The sequence below is a fragment of the Limulus polyphemus genome, unplaced genomic scaffold (assembly GCF_000517525.1).
Source record: "Limulus polyphemus unplaced genomic scaffold, Limulus_polyphemus-2.1.2 Scaffold78, whole genome shotgun sequence".
Classification (NCBI taxonomy): domain Eukaryota; kingdom Metazoa; phylum Arthropoda; class Merostomata; order Xiphosura; family Limulidae; genus Limulus; species Limulus polyphemus.
Window position 1 is genome coordinate 631,648 of NW_013665688.1, and position 16,371 is coordinate 648,018.

General features: G+C 31.3%; 1 long non-coding RNA gene across 1 annotated transcript in view; it reads right to left on the minus strand.

Annotated features, from left to right (window-relative positions):
- Positions 1 to 15,829, minus strand: part of LOC111087860 — a 63,384-nt gene extending 47,555 nt beyond the window's left edge. The window contains exon 1 of the long non-coding RNA XR_002612485.1: positions 15,486 to 15,829. This is a non-coding gene — a long non-coding RNA (uncharacterized LOC111087860). The remainder of the gene's footprint in view (positions 1 to 15,485) is intronic.
- Positions 15,830 to 16,371: the final 542 nt, after the last annotated feature.

The following is a 16,371-nucleotide window of genomic DNA, read 5'->3' on the forward strand; positions in this document are numbered from 1 at the left end:
ATATATATATATATATATATATATATATGTATGTATGTATGTATGTATGTATGTATGTATGTATGTGTGTGTGTGTGTGTGTTTGTAATATTATCAAAATAAAGTTTAAATTTTTATGGTTCGTGAACAAATATATGGTACGTAAAGATATTGTGAAAAAAAATCTCCTACACAATACATATCTCTTCAAGTCACACCTGTATATCAATATGTACAAGTAATACCTTTACATTAACAACGTATACATGTACGCTATTTCAAATAAGTCTATCAAATTAATCCGAATCCTGAATGATGTACAGGCCAAATAATCAGTAAGTTTTTGATTGAAATTTTATCTTACACAAGTTTCTAGTCAAAGTTGTTCAACAGAATTGAAATTCAAGTGGTTTATGTTACTTGAGCTGAAATCTCACAAGATCGATAAAGATTAAACTGTGTAGTTTAATGTTAGATCTACAGTGATGTCACGGAACGCACTGTGGGAAGCCGCAGCAGGACACCACAACCAATCGTTGTTCCCGGCAGCACCAAGACGTAAACAAGCCGTCACACTCGCACTGTGTCAGAAGTGACCAATAAGGCGCACGCACTCTAATAAGGACACGCCTTTTTGACTACAAATCTGTCAGTCTTAAAACCAGTGAGGTGGTTACGTCACAAAATGAAAATATTGAGCAGAAACATCAATAATAATCATGTCTAGAATCAAGTTTTCAAAATAGACGAATGTAGAATTAAAAGTTTCCAAATATATTTAAACTGCATATACCAGACCAATTATAATTAAGTTCACTATTCTAATCTATTGTGAAATGAACCTAAAACACATGAAATAGCGTGAGTACGCTTATATTCGGTAAAAAATAAATAAGCATATTTCAAAAAACAAACTTCAAGTTTTTCCTGAAATATTTATAAGTATTTTGGTTCCAAACTGCATATTCCAGGCTAATTTTTAAATAGGCTCACTGTTTTGATGTATAAAACCGGACAGTATGAAGTATGTTTGTTTGTATGGATGTTTTAGCACAAACCTAAACAATGGGCTATAGGCGTTCTGTGCACCGCGGGGATCAAATCTACGATTTTAACGTTGTAAGTCTGTAAAATTACCGCTGAATCATTGGGTAACATGAAATAGGGGAGGAGTTCGTTTTCGGTAAAAAATATTAAAAAATGAATAAAAATGCGCATTTAAAAGGGGGAAAAAAAATGTTCCACTTTTTTAGTGTATTTGTGAATATGTTACTCGTCTTTGTATTTTCAAGTTTGTGTATTTCCAAAATTCATATCATCTTCAGCGTTTCACATGTACATTCTGAAGTTTTCTTAATTCATTATTAATAGCTAATACTGATCATCTCTCACATGATGCATGACACTGATCTTTATGGAAATTATTCGTAGAATAACATTAGCTTATCAGCTTTTTGTTCGTTTTTGAATCTTAACAGTCAATTGCTTTGTATGTCCATGACTTTGATGGTTGCAGGGTCTATAACATGAGTTTCGATTAATTCTATTGGTGTTTCCCAGTATCTTACATGGAAAATAAGTAATTTCATCATATTGTGTTTGGTCAGTTCTTTTCAATGCGTTGTAATAATCAAAACCACAAAATTACTCACTATGGTGTAATATGTAGACCTCACCGGTAGTGAACTTTATACAAACAAGTTGGTAGTTTGAAGGTTAATAAATCTATTTGGCTTGTTTTCGAAAAATGTATTTAATTATTGTTAAAGGTTAAATTGTAAAGTGGATCATATTCTACCGTATCAAACCAGGTAACTTATACCGATGGGTAATTAACACACACATCAAATTGTGATGATACAAATCCCATGTAAATAATGTAGTTTTTTAATTATACTGTGATATATAACCTTTGTTTTATTTAAACTCTACATGTGGGAAAAAAGTAAAACACACACAAAAAGTTATATTGTGAATTAACACAAACGTTGTGTTATTTCACGACACAAATCCTGTGCCCCAAATATTAATTGTTGTAGAGATATAAACACAGAAGTTTGCTTTATTACAACACAAACGACGTGTGATTTTCAATTCAGAATAGTGTTTATTTAAATATATTGTTGTATTTTGATGTCACATTTTTATTATTTTATACAAATTGTGTTCTGTTTTGTTAGCTCACAATGGTTGTGTTATTTTTAGCTTAAACTCGTGCTGCAACCACTCAAACACCAGATTTGTGATAAAAGAGTGTTGGCAGTGACGTCAAAGAATATTATATATAGTTTAAGTGTTTATATATACATTAATGGAATTAATATATATATATTTACTACGTGACAAAATATTAAGTTTTTTTTAAAGAGGCATGCCTTTGAACAATTACAGCATTAAATGTATTATGTTACTAAATAATTCACTAAAATGGGACAGATACAATGAAGTTTTGGCAATTAGTGTCGTGGAAGATGAAGGGACAAATTATGGGTGATTCAATGCAAAAAAAACCTCCTCAGGTACTCCAACTGAGCGCATATCACTGGTAAGATGCATACAGAAAATGGCTGCAAGTATAAGCCTTTCCTGAACAGTGTATTCTCGCACGAAGGGATGGGGTTGTCGATAAACTTGGCAAAGGTTTATCAAAATGTCCGTAATCACCTGTTCGTTTCTCAGTCTAGTCTGCTTGCGGTAGTCGAACGTTCCAGTATATATGAAAAGCCATAATTTAGTTATAAAATGTTCGAATATTTCAAACAAACGTCCAGTTTATTTTATCTTTCTAAAATAAAAATGACATAATTACAAGCACATATTCATTTCTAAGAAGTAAAAATTCAAACACACCAAAAGCTATACAAATAGGTTGCAAAAAATAAGTTCTGAATGTTAAATGTAAAAACATTATTATAGTTACAGCTTTGTCTATTTTAAAGTTTACTAAGAATTGTACGTTCTCTCATGACTGTTTGTTTGTTTGTAATTAAGCACAAAGCTACACAATGGGCTGTCTGTGCTCTGCCCACCACGGGTATAGAAACCCAGATTCTAGCGTTTTAAGTCCGCAGACATACCGCTGTGCCACTGGGGGGCTCTCATGTTTGTATGTGTTGTCATCCAGAGGCTCGGCGATAAGTTTGAGTGTTCATATCGTCAAATATCCTGCTTCGATGCCGTGGTGGGCACAGCACACATAGCCCATTGTGTAGCTTTACGCTTAACAAACAAATGATTCTATGTTCGCGTGTCATGGAAATGCTAAATCTGTCTCGGATATGCTTTAAAAACGTTATGATAGTACACACAAGAGTAAAACGCTCTTGTGTATCAGGCAGCTATATATCTTGCATAAATGTGATTAATTTTACTTAATATTATACACATTCAGTTCCATAAACTTACAAGTAATAGCATTTTGGATAAGAGTTATGACAATGTTGAGCACGTTAAATAAAAATTGATACATTGTTACAAAAATATTAGGAGTGAAATTACATTAAAGAAAAAAATCATTCTTTTCTTATAAATTTTACCAACATAAGTTTGTGAGTTATGTTAACAAAGACATAAGTTTGGTCTGATACATTTTAGAAATTATAATAATTTTATTACTTATTTATGGAGCATGCTTGAAAACTACGAATGTACATTTCTGTATGCACTCAAAATTCAACAAAAGTTAGTTAAAATTAACAACAACAAAAAAGCAAAAAAATAAAATAAAACTGCCTCACATTGAAGAGACACAGACCTTAGCATTATTCCTTTATAAGATACTAATATCTTAACGTAAAATCCATTTTTATAAATACAACTTTTTAAATACATAGTTTGATGTTTATCCATTCTAAAAGAAGTTTTAACTTTACTCGAGAAAATACGGGTGTCGATAATTTATGAGTTTAGGCCTAAAACGTTTATTTTGTAAAGTTTTAGAACTTTATACAATATACGTTATTTTTAGTTTCGTTCAAATATTTTACAATTGAGATCAAGAACAAAACCAGAAGAATAACAAAAAAGGCATGATAAAATCAGTGCAATTTGCCCTTTTCTGAGGCATTTTATTAAAAACAACTTTTTAAGCACTTACCTCCCAACACATATTACATATTTACCAAGAAAAGTCAATTATGATGTAAACTGTTATCACTGAAGAACGTTAGTTCTCAGCTTTCTTGTAGACATACAGCAATATGTAAGACGTAGATGTAGAAATTACGTGTATTATTTCTAATAGACTAATGCTAAACAAACTTCGTGTTATAAAAAGCTGCTCAGAAATTGACGTCAAATTTCTATAAGTAAAATTACACAGATTTAATATATAAATATATATGTCTCATCCTCCGATATCTAAATCATACGCATATTAAAGGTAAAATAAATAAACAATGGATAGTGTGAAACGAACACCACCGGTAGGAAAATGCCAAACCACAGACGACCCCCCTGGAAGAAAGGCCGGTGTCTAAATGCCGAGACAATCGATAAAAAAGAACTAGACATTTCTGGTTCTTACTTCATTGTATTGTTTGTCGAGACAAATGCCAATTAAAACTTGGAGACAGGAAGTTGCACGTGCCACGCAGTCTGAGGAATTCCTATGTAGGGGGCAACAGTTTATTTTATAAACAGGAAAAAGTCGGATGAAAATGGTTCAGGAGTAAATTAATGATTCATAAAGAAATAACAAGTTAACAGAAATTTTAAGTTTTATGTAGAATACACGAACTGCTCAGTTAGACGAAGATTTGAAGTAATTTCTACTAAGAATATTTTACGTTAGGAAAAAATCGTTATGCTTTTGACATATGTGCACTATTTACATATTCCGAGTTAATTAATTATATCGTTTGATGACATGAATATATTGATATGTACTTACGAAACCTTAAACTTCGGAAACTTATTACAGTCTGTTAAAATGAGCCAGTGATTTAACTACCTTTCTTATCGCGCCATTGACACTGTGATTTTCCCGCATTACAAGAATATTCAGAAAAATATATCAAAAAATCACACAAAGAAAAAAAGTTTTAAAATAATGAATTAGCATCAACACAGCGTTGAAAGTACTTGATTTTAACAATTTTTGTGAGTTGCATAATGTTCTTTATAACATCAGAACTTTACGTCAGAACATAAGAATTCATTAATTCAAATAATAATAAACACAACATAAATTATCAATAATTTATTGAAGCAAGGAACTTTTTAGTTGTACTAATCAAGTATTGCCAACACACAAATAAATGCAAGTATAAAAATCTGGGTATTACAAATCACCAGCAATGTCGAAATTAGTAAGTTAAACGTTTTACCAAACCCTCAAACAACATTCCTTATACCACCAAATCCGTTGTGGACTTGCGAATGTAATAGTAGATGGTTAATTATGTTGAAAAACAATTACTAGTAAATTAACGCCATCTGTAGTTGATCTTTATCAACTTTTGTTGTTTTTTTTTCGTTGATACGCGAAAATTAAATTTAAGATTGGATAATCAAGAGCACACACACAAAAAGAAAGACTATTATAAAAAGTAATAAAAGAGAATTTCTTGTTTGTTGTAGAGTAGAAAGCTACAAAATGGGCTCTCTGTGTTATGCCCACCACGGCTATCGAAATCCGATTTTTAGCATTATAAGCCCGTTAAACGCAAATCTACACAATTAGCTATCTATGTTGTGCCCAGCACGGGTATTGAAACTCGGTATCGGTATTTAGCGTCATAAACCCACAGACCGCTGAGCCACTGAAGGGGGGGGGGGAGAAAAGAACAGTTTATTATGTTTCAATAAATATATACATCTTTAATACTGGCAAAAACATGAACACAAAATCTCGATTTTGATATTAGGCACTAATTTGTCTTTCAATTTATCAAACTTCTTTTTTCCATTCTGAATCAGAAATTTGTTATCAATTTCGACAGTATTTACGTAAGCCTTTTACAAATTCAACCTACTACGGATGATGGGAGTTTGGTTCCGAAACTTAATGAGTTAGTTAAGCATATTTCGAAGAGGTTTTTGCGTTAAGTAGTAGTTGTTCTACTACTTTAATGGTGTTGAATCATTCAATGTTTTCTGAAATTCAGGTCGTTCTAAATCCTTTAACAGTAATAAACTCCAGCATTCGTTGCGTTACATTAAGTGTACTTTCTGTCCAATAACAGATATCTCGTGTTAATATTTAACAAGTGTTAAAATATGTGATGTGCCATCCTTAAAACGTTTATAATGAAACTTTCAACAAACATTTGAAAGATATATATAGAGATAGAGGAAATTTTTCATATTTACCGAGATTTACGTTTCAATTTCTCACACTATGAAATGTTGTTGAGAGTTGTGATTTCGTAAATCAAATTTTTGTAGTTGCTAGTCATGGTAGTACTATAACTGTAAACTCACTTTTCTTAAATGCAATATAACAAAAGGTATAGCGCGATACAACTAATTTAACATACATGGTTTTTTGAAACTCGGATACATAGGGTACAAAGCAATGCGATAGCTCCGTGTATTTTATTATTATTATGTAATTTCTCCGTTAATAATGCAATATTAGTTTGTGGTAAAATTGTTTACCAAATGTAAATTTGCATCGTTTTTACTGGAATTATGTGAAAAAATAACACAGAAATTATCGCAGCCCACGAATATCAAGAATTCAATTTAGAATTATACAACTTCCGATAAACTTTCCGTGTTACTATAATTTTTGATACTTACATAAACAACTTTTAGTTTGTATAATAGCATTTTATTCATTTTAACTCTTTCAAAACTGCACTTAACATTTTCTACTTAACTCCGGACTTTTAAGTGATAATTATTAATATAAGAATGGTTGATATTTGAAAAATATAAAATATAGCGCAGTTAGGCTTACAGTGACTGTAGGCGTAACTAAAACCATACATTTGAATACAAAACGTTTCCTGCTACATACGGCTATCATAACATGCCTTAGATATACATTATTATAAATCGAACTTCAAGAATTAGAAGCATCATATATATACGGATATACATGTGCCGCTATGCTACGCAAACTGTATTTCATGAGAAATCAGAGCTTAATCTTTCACTATTAATACAATCATTACATACGAAGAAGACTGGTTCTTGGATTTCTCCGAAAACAGTTTTATCTGTGTAAATTATGTAATTCTACGGCGCATCAAGTTTTCCTTGGACATAAATTAGTTAGTCAGTCTTAGCATCGTTGTTTGCTTAACAAATGACGTCTACATCCAATAATTAGTGAGAGTGACGCCACAGATCAATAGAAAACGAGGCAATATTACACGCAACAGACGGTTATGTTACATACACGGACACTGTAACCTTGAAGTGTAAAGTTTTAGATATATATACCCAAGTAATAAAAATTTAATGTCGTGAAAAGCTGCTAACTAAATAATACTCACTAACTAAAAATTAGGATGTATACAAGGTTGTCATGAAACTTAAACAAGAATGGGTATGACCCAAATATTACCCAACAAGGAAAAATGATAAAATGTACAAAGACTCTTTAAATTATACAATATATATTAATTACACAATCAAGGCTGAGAAAGCCTACGGGTTTTGGGAGTTATGTGCCAAATGGAGTGAATTAGATATCATTCAACAACTACGAATTAAAATTTTTACAAGGATATCTAAGTGTGAACTACATTTAAGAACGGTAAGAGTAAAGTTAAATTCTCAGACAACTGAGAATGGCCAAGTGTAAAAAAAAACGTTAAATTCTCAGACAACTGAGAATGGCCAAGTGTAAAAAAAACGTTAAATTCACAGACAACTGAGAATGGCCAAGTGTAAAAAAAACGTTAAATTCACAGACAACTGAGAATGGCCAAGTGTAAAAAAAAAACGTTAAATTATCAGACAACTGAGAATGGCCAAGTGTAAAAAAAACTTCTTGGAACTTAACGATAAACAAACCAAAACCATGTACGGTGAAATATCTGGCTGTACTAAAATACGCTTATCAAATCCGTAAATACTTTCTATACTTGCTTTAGTCTGCTTTTTTCTTTGCAATTTATCGTTCTAAATTCACAAAAAAGAAAACTATAACATACCGACGATTGTTAGAAGTAAACCAAAGTTTTTAATGACAGGATTTCTCGTGTCTTAAAACTTCCTCGTACTACCATCAGAAACTTTTGGTAGGCTATTTTGTTTCTTCGATTTAAAAGAAGTTAAGAATATGCTAGAAACTTCGAGTTACGCTTTCTTATCACATTTACTAGCTCCTCCTTTCACTAAACGGTAGGTTTAAATTAAATCTGTGTCAGCATCTTGTAGTATTCACTAACACAATTATATTTATCCTTGCAATCGTTTGACAGAGAACGCTACAGGCAGATTTTTAAAAAAATGAAGATTCCAAAATTAAAAATTAATTACTAGATAAATTTAGTTACATGTCCAAAATCCAATTTAAAAACTGCTGAAAAGTACTATAAAAAGAAACGTACGGAAATAACTACAAATATGTATTATATAAACACTATCGAGTTTTCTTTCAAGGTAGTAGAATTGTATATGGCCAATTAAATCAGATCTGAACACAAACTTTATGAACATTTATTCAGAAGTTTTAGATCAAAACATACGTGGTACACTTGCCGAGTAACTTTAAGCTTAAGTGCTTTCAAGAGAGTTCATGAACCATACGGAAGTTGTTTTTTTTACAAGATACGGTATTATTTTCATTCTATTAAATTTTATTTAAATACGGACTATGGATACAGCCCGGATAAATGAAATAATATTAGTTAATTGACGACGTACACAATCGTAAAGGCTTTCGGAATCGCTTTATGTAACGAGTCAGCTGTTTTTGCGCAAGACTAAACAATGGTCTACCTGCGCTTTGTCCACCGCGTGAAATATAACACCGGAATTTAGCGTTGTAAGTCCGTAAACTTACCGCTGACCTACCCGCAAATTTCCAAAGCGTTATTAAACACAAGACTGTGAAAATCTATGCATCAAAGAAACGTGTAAATTTAACGTCTCTGACATATATTTAAATTGTGACAAATTTCACAAACTAGCTTATTAACTTCTAAGTGTATTTAAGTTTGGTGAGGGCAGAATTAATGAAATTAGATTTTTTTTAAAATCAAACTACAAGTAATACATTTGCCGATTAATTTTATTCACTTTACGTGCTTTGAACAGAACCTATACACGTGAACCACATGGAACAAGTTAAAGCTTGAAAAATTTATAATACACTTTTATTGAAGTAAACTGTAGTTAATGCTAAAAAATGAGTATCTTATAACCTCACCTAACAACAGAAAACGAATTCACGAACGTAACATTGTTATTTATATTTTCATGAAGTTTTAATTTTAGTTTTACCTTTCAGTAATTAGCACGATTGAACAGTCACGTTCATCTATTTATTACGTACTTGCGATATTGATAAACTTGTCTTTACTCACATACATTTCTTATAGGTCACTGTTGACAGCAAGAGTAGCTCATCACGAGAATGAGGGGGTTGACGGGTAATTTTCCTTACCTTTACATCTATCTTTTGTACGTATGCGTAGTGTTCTTAATGCGCTGTTGCATTTCTTTTCATTAACAAAAAAACGACTGAAAACTTTATTTTATCCAAACCACAGAAAAGGCAGACAACGAATGTCATTTTTCTAGATTTTTTTTTACAGATACGAAAACGAGTGAGTTTGGCCGATACCTGAGAAATAATGAACAAAATTTGTACTTCAGTATGCTAGTAACCGTTGTTAGCGTCACTTTTCCACACGCTTACCTGAGAACTTAAAAAATTTCTACATTGATAAGAGTATTTATTTCACAGCCAAACCGATACTGTTTGAAGTTAACTAATATTCCTGACCATTATCTAACTCATAAATATGTAGTGTTCCTATGTAGTATACCATGTAACTGAAATAAAAAAACAAAGCCAGAAGGAGTAATTTTTTGAAAACTCATAAATATGTAGTGTTCCTATGTAGTATACCATGTAACTGAAATAAAAAAAAAACAAAGCCAGAAGGAGTAATTTTTTGAAAATTTATTTTAAACATATCAATACTTGATAAGTAAATTAACTGCAAAATATAATGTTTGTTTTTAGAGCAAAACTACATTAGACTAATTGCTGTGTACAATTTGGGGAATCAAATCCTGGATTTTATCATTTTAAATCAGTAAACTCGTGTGCTGTCCAACTGGGGACAAATAAAAAAACAGATAAAAACCAAATCAATAAATTTGTTCTGATGGTATTAATAAAACACTAGTTATTCCATTACTAACCAGATGAACCACAGTGAACTGAAGTAGCAAGTGAAATGTTCTTTAAAAAACTCTTACAAAACTTTTACTGTAACTTAAAGCTTGTGAACAAATTAACACAATGATTTCTTTTAATGGAAATGTTTTAAAAAAATGAAACTAACACAACTTTCAACAAACCATTTATAATTCACTCTACAAATGATTTATAATTTATCCAATGCCTAGCATGGTTATATTCAAGGGGCATTTAAACTACATTCTGCCTCTCGCAAACCTATTGGATTAATGGTGTAGTTGACGCTGAGCAGTGTGTGTCACTTATAAAGTGACCTGCAAAAATAGGTCTGTAATTCAGAAGTGCTTGGTATGGTGCAGTCCAAGTCAAATGTTTTGTTTTTTCATAACTATGAGCACTTTTGCAAGGTATAGAGTATAAACCATAATAATAATAATAAAAAAACAACAACTTAAATTAGTACATTACAATATCCTGAAGATGAACAGTAATTAATTTTTATGACCCCCATAATCCAATTATATTTTTCCAGATGGTACACAGTATACTGATATGGTATGTTGGCAACCTTCATAATTCTTGTTAAAAAACAAATCTTATTTATTTCTGTCTCAAAGATTCATACTATTAAAAAGCTAATACTGAACATGTCAGAGCTTCAACAAAAATTGAGAATATTACCAAAACATATCCTAGTTAGATGTTCATAAGATTAATTTCCGAGATCAATACCCCTGTATAATCACCCAACACTTTTTTTTTGTTTCTTACTTATTATGAAGTTAAAATTATTAATATTCTGAGAAAGTTTTCAGTTTATTGGTAATACGAGGTCTTTAATATAAATAAAAAATCTCTAAACCATCTCTAACTACTCTGAGCAAGTTTTACTTTCTGGTGATTAGTCGGTAGCATGAGAATCCTGGTGCAGTTCAAACCACTAAAAACAAAATGAACTTGAAACCAGACATAACTCTTGCTTTGAATGTTGATAAGAATGTCTTTGTTTCCTTTCAAAGATACAAAATATAAACAATGTAGAAAAATAATAAAGTTTAAAATGAAACATTCTTTTTCCTTTAGAACACTACCTTAGCTAAAACAATTTTGTAGCTCTAAGTAAAATATTTTAATATGGAATAAGTATTATGAGGGCAATATTAATTAATATTTCATTAAATAATTATTGCATAACATGATTTTGAAACAATAAATAAATTTATTTGTCTAATTATCACAGAGAACAATTCTGCATAAAATCATCTTATTTCTATGTAATTGCAATGCTTTGAGGCATGATTAAAAATGTTTGTTTCAGTGGTGCCAAATCTCCCTGGTCTTAGAAAGGATCATCTTTTTTTTTTTTTTGTAAACTGTCTTTCCAAGCTACAGTTAAGAGGTTAAAAGCATAGACACAAATCATATTTAGCAAATGCAAAGAGCTGGGGAGTATCAAAAGAAATAATTCATTCTCTATCTCAAACAAGTTATGTTATTAAAAAAAAATTACCCCACTTCCATTTCAGCTCACATTCTAACTTGTGGGCACCAATGATTTGTGTTATCACTATATGAACACCATCTTGTATAGCTAATCTTAACAGTATTGTATGGTTTTTAAGTAAGGATCATAGATGTTTCTCCACTCACTACAGAAGAGCAGCACCTACTGGCAAGAATTTTGTAGAATTAGTAGAGGTTGCCATGATTCTTTTGGTAAAAATTAGATAAATTTCCAGCATGGCACTGTTACATAAATCTGTTTTTCTTTTGTCAAATTAGTACAGAATCATGTAATATTGTCACATAATTTATATTAGTCTAACAGGTAACATGGCTTTTTAGCATGAGTCTGGATATTTGTCTGATTAGTAAGAAATAGCAGAAGAATGTGGTTATGAATCATCACTATTTGTATAATAAATACAGAATAGCATTTCACTGATGCATGAGTTACGGTTATTTAACAGCAAAGATGTGCATGCCCTTGTTCACCTTACTATAATAATAGTAGGGCATTAAATGGATTGTGCTGTGAGTCACTAATATTTGTCTATTCAGTACACATTAACATAGCATTATAACATGAATCACTTATTTATCTCATCAACACAAAACAATATGCATTGTAGTATGAGTCACAATTATTTAACTAATAAATATAGAATGAGAATGGATTGCAACATGAACTACAATAAAGGTAAGAACATAATAGAATACTTACAGATTACTAATATTAAACCAGGCTAAAAGTTTAAAACAGTTGGGCTGTGAAGACAGACAAAAATAATTGATCTTGTTTTATCTGGAGCCTAAAAATTACAGGTTTTAAAAATCTTGAGGAGCTTGAATAAATTGTTTGAAGGTTGCCTGTTTGAGTGGTAAAATGAATGGGACAGAAATTCAAACTTGAATATCACGGGTTTAAAGTTTAAGCTATGTGAGCTTAAGATTAATGTTTTTTTTCCCAAAACTATTTACCTGTGAAAATGATAAATTTGTTGAATAACTTGCCTGATTCTGTGATGTATGCTGTTAAATTATTTGAAACATCTGTGGATAGGTACACATATATCAATGTAAAGTGCTAAATTTAGTTTATGGTTATAGTTTTGGAAGATCAAGGGGTGACTTCAAATACCCTTCACTTCCCATAATTATATGTATGTATTTGATTTATCTTTTAAGTGTATTACTTTTTTAATGGCATTTAATATATATTAAATGCAAAAAGTCTGTAAAATAAAAATAACTGCTTAGTTTCAGCTTACTTATACCAGTTATTTATATATATATATAGTGAGAGAGAGAGCCAATTCAACATCCCATAAAGTGTTCTCTTGTTTAACACAGAGGTTTCAACTACTTTTAATTTATCAAATAACTTTTAGATTTTGACCAAAAATATATTACTTAATACTGACAAGGAATCATCTTTGTAGGTGGCATATTATAAACAAAACAGGTCTATGCACTATTTAAATAATTTATCAAGTTTTTGAATACTATTAATTAGTATGAAATATATCGCAATAAAACATGCTTCTTTTTGGCTTTGAAAAAAAAACAAATCTCAGATCTATCTATCACTATAGTTATCAACAAATATGATTTTTTTATCTGTTATAATCAAATCTAAAAACTTCCAAGTATTAATTACAATTTAACTGAGGCATTAACTGTCAAAGATAAGTTACTGTAACAAAATAGAAAATATACAATGACATTAAAACTTACCAAATTACTATGCCAGAACAAAAGCAAACACAGCACAATTTATTACAAGTACGGTTATTCACAACTTAGCAGAGTAACATGACTGTAGTATTCCTACAGTATCTAACTGTCATCTTGTCATATAATAATAACTAGAGTAAAATGAAAGTTAAAATGCAAGTAAAAAATAAACAGTTTTTAGTGCTGGCAAAAATCACAGCTGTCTTTACTTTCTTCTCAACAGAATGATAATGGCGGACCGATACCAGCTTTCTGTGTAGAAATGCCCGCTGTATTACGTATCCCATAATGGCACAAGTTTCGAGTGTGCTATTTGCATTTGCGCATGTGCCTTAAAACCTGCTTTCTATACACTGTTGTAGAAAAAAAATAATGTTGGAGTGACTACATTAAGGTTTGAATGAACAGAAATGTTTTACTGAATAAAAGGTTTCATGAAGAAATATGTAATATACAAAATGTAACAGCATAACACTTTCTAAAACCATTTTTACAAGTTTCCAGTAACGAATTAACTTAGAATTCATACACTTTTCCAACTCGATACATTAAACTTACAATAACCAAAATAAAACTACTCATGCAATTCCTTGCTGATACATAATTTTTCACGGTGCTTCTACCTAGTGAAACTGCATGTTATAGAAAACATGAACAAATATTAAAACACACATATGCGATATTCAAAACAATTTTTACTCTTATAGTTTAAGAAAAGTAAAATATTCAGAACTTACCAACAGTTATTAAGTGAGAAAGCAATGAAATGGAATGTTTGGAGACGGAAAACTATCCAAACATTTTAAAGCAAGTTCTATTGAAAACAAATTTTTAATACCATATTACTTCCCACTTTTGTCAATCCATGCACTGCAACCGGCAAAACTATCCTTACACATCCATAAGTAATATCACATATAACTGCAATGCTTACCACACGAACAACACAAGCATATCAAGTATAGAAACGTAACTGGTCTATGCTAAAAATTATTCTTAAATTGAATAATCTAATTAAAATGTGATAACATTATCAGAGAAATTCTGTAAGATTGGAACTCGTACAATAATCTCTGTAAACTGATCAAGTTTGTCTTTAAGAATAAGCGATGCGAGGTGAAAAACACATATAGCTATGAAGATTAATGCTAGATTACTATCAACAAACTTCTTATAAGGCACATGTACCACCACAAGATTTCAAAGAACAGCCTGACACAAGTACACCATTCCTCTTCACAAATTTAGTTCATACATGTGCAGTGGACAATGCCACGAGTTCAAATATCTAAGAACCAATCAGCACTTGTGACGGTATCTAGCCAGTTCTAGCACAGGGTCCACAGAACTATCAAGAGGGAACTGAGGAGGTGGCCAAGGCCGACATCTTGAAACTTTTCATTATTCACCTCTAACCTACCACTCATGATACAACCAAAACTATTACCTTTTCTTTTCTAATATGATCTCGAATTTCAACATTATAAAACCGTGAAATGATAAAATATTAAACAATTTTCCGACGAATAATTCTAAATGAACCCATGCTACAAATCCCAACTTTAAGACATTAAAAACTGAAAAGTTACATCTATTTTCAGTTTTAAGAATCTTAAACCTGAAAGCTCTATAATAAATTATCAGGATAACTTTTTTCGCAAACTATAAAAATTAAATTTTTACAACTTTAAGTTATGTAAGCTTATCAAACGAATACTTTGTACAGTTATTTTGATGCAATCGCCAACAACTATAACACGTACATATACACAATAAGTTTATCCGCGAGTCCTCCTTAAATACAAGAATCTGATTTGTGTCTGGTAACACTGAAACACCCAAACACTTCGTGTATGAACGGCATAAGGCCTGAGCGTCCATCTTGCATTACTAGGCAATAGCAAAGTAAAAGACGCAAGTACAATGAAGAAAAACCTACCTTAACGATAAAAGATTTGCTGAACAGGAAAGGGTTAAGGTGAGGAAAAAAAAACAGGTGTGGAGCTGTGCCTCTTCCAAATGCCCCACCATCTAAAGCCCAAGGTCACCTCTTTCAAAGCTCCTTGACTGAGCACTTCTTGCAATTATGTCGCATGCGCACATGTATAGTCTTATTCCTTCAGAAACCTTCCCTAAATCAGAATAAAAAATTCCTAGCAGGCATTAGAAAAATCTCAACTCTTTCCTCTGAGTGGGAGATAGCTAGCTGGCTGGAAAGATATCCAACACAGGCTGCACTTTGACAAGAAAAAAAAAAACTAGTCTCCTCCAACTCATAAAAGAAAAATGTACAGACTCCTGATACGCTGCAGTATACCAAAGACTGGAGTTATGATAAACAGAGACTCTACCATCCAATTGATAATACGAATGGGTGGCTCTTAGGGAGAAGGCGGAGCTAAGGTGTGAACTCCCAGATTTCCTTGTCAGTCTCTCTTCCATTCCATATATGGAGGAATGTAGAACCATTAAAACTTCTGCAAAGGTTATAATACATACACGAAGGTAACATAGAAGCACTATAAGGAAGCATCACATACCCACCTTACACGAAACATTCTATGAGAGTAGTTTTTAACTACAAAGTATTAATAATCTAATATGCCAGAAAATAATTAAATTCATCTACATTTATTTATAATTATAATATAAAAGACTGGAAATCTGAAATACTTCTCATGATTTTTCAATTGCAAGTATACTGCTAGTACAAAATATGTATTAGTATTATGGATACAATGATTCATGTTGAACAATGAATATTTATTGAACACAAACACCAAAATATTCTATGCGAGTTATTATTTTTAACCAATAAACAATAA